The sequence below is a fragment of the Octopus bimaculoides genome, chromosome 3, assembly GCF_046866305.1.
Source record: "Octopus bimaculoides isolate indiv1 chromosome 3, ASM4686630v1, whole genome shotgun sequence".
In the NCBI taxonomy this organism is placed as follows: Eukaryota; Metazoa; Mollusca; class Cephalopoda; order Octopoda; family Octopodidae; genus Octopus; species Octopus bimaculoides.
Genome location: NC_142930.1, coordinates 87248196 through 87250055, shown reverse-complemented (window position 1 = coordinate 87250055; position 1860 = coordinate 87248196). Strand labels below are relative to the sequence as shown.

At 37.8% G+C, this 1860-nt stretch overlaps 1 long non-coding RNA gene across 1 annotated transcript in view; it reads right to left on the bottom strand.

Annotated features, from left to right (window-relative positions):
- Window positions 1-850: 850 nt before the first annotated feature.
- Window positions 851-1860, bottom strand: part of LOC149136626 (uncharacterized) — a 33080-nt gene continuing 32070 nt past the window's right edge. The window contains exon 2 of the long non-coding RNA XR_016241140.1: window positions 851-1067. This is a non-coding gene — a long non-coding RNA (uncharacterized LOC149136626). The remainder of the gene's footprint in view (window positions 1068-1860) is intronic.

Sequence of the window (1860 nt, the reverse complement as noted above, 5' to 3'; positions counted from 1 at the left end):
AGCATGCATACACACACACACACACACACACACACACACACACACACACACACACACACACACACACACACACACACACACACACACACACACACACACACATAGGGCATACACTTATAATATGCAATTTTTCAGTTTCTGTCTACTAAATCTACTTCCGAGTAGAAATTATTGGCCTAAGGTGCCATGCAGTAAGACTGAATCCAAGAGCACATGACTGCAAATTGAACCATAAATACACACACACACACCTGCACACACACACACACACTGGCACACACACACACTGGCACACACACACACACATACACACTTTTGGATTGTGTGTATATGTAAAATGTAAGTTGGTGTGAGTGTGCGTATCTGTGCCAGTGTGTGTCTATATGTATGTGGGGAGTGTATGTGTAGTTAAGTGTATGTCTGTACGATGGTGTGTTAAGGGCATCTGCAAGGGTGTAGCAGCGATGTAGGGTGAGATGTGGGGGAAGATATGAGTGTGGTGCATAGAAGCAGCAGGGGAGAAAGGAGAAGCAGGTGGGAAGATGTATATTGTGTTGGAGCAGGTGGAGAGAAATTGTAAGTTAGATGAACAGAGGAGGTGAATTCAAACCAAGAGGTGTGTAAGTTTGTAGCATGTAAGTTCATTCGCTCTTGCATGTACAAACACACACACACACACACACACACACACACACAGACACACACACACACACACACGCACACACACACACACACACACACAAACACACTCACATGTGTGTGTATGTGAGTGTGTGTTTTTATTTTGTTTATTGTGAGCTCACAACTTTTCTTTTAAAAATGTATTATTAAAAACAGAATTGCATTCCACTTTATTTTAATTGTTTATTCTGGATTGTTCCTACATCTTTTATTAGTCCATACTATATTGTTTGGAACAAGACTGTTTCCATATCCATTGATATCTCATGATCTTCTTTGACTTAATTTTCAGACACAAGATTAATAGTGTTCTGGTTTTGTTAGTGTCCTCCTTTATAAAGTTCCAGCTCAAAAAAAATTTTACAGTCTGTTTCACTGGTAAAGCACTGCAAAAAGAAATTAATATGATGATATGATAAACAGTGGTTAATAAGAAATATATAAATAATTAAGTAAAACAAGCAACATGAGAACAGCAAAACAAATTTTAATGCAAAAAATATATGACAGCGGTTTTGCTTGTGTGATTAAGAAGTCCACTTTGCAACAATGTAGTTGCAGTTTCAATCACATTGCATGACACCTAGAGCAAGTTTCTTCCACTGTAGTCTTGTGTTACTCAATACCTTGTGGATTCTATTTGATCAAAATGTATTTTGTTTGATTGTATGATTGTACACATGCATATTTCAGTGGTGTATGGTGGTTGTTGTATTGAGTGTGCTGCCACACCCATTGCCACCAAATCTCAAGCAGGGGTATAACAAAAGTTTTCCATTCAGATTTGTGATTAACTTCAATGAGTAAGGTTAATATTTATAATGAATTTGCCATTTTCGATGGGTGTGCAGCGCACCTAGCACTCCTGAAGTATATACCCCTGGTGTGTTTGTGTGCAGTTATATATACATACATAACAATGGAATAGATCACTGTTATAAATCATTCTTCCACTGATGATGGAATAGATCACTGATATATGGATAGCTACTGCTTGTTTTTCACAAGTTGCACCATCTGCACATTTGGTTGTGAAAGAGCTGTTTAAAGATATAAATGTCATTATCTAACCTGATACCAGTTGTGTTGACTGTCCGTACTTTTATCTAATTATGCATCCACCTACTCATTTGATAAACTACCTGCAGCTAATAGTCATTATGTAGGCATAACATCCCT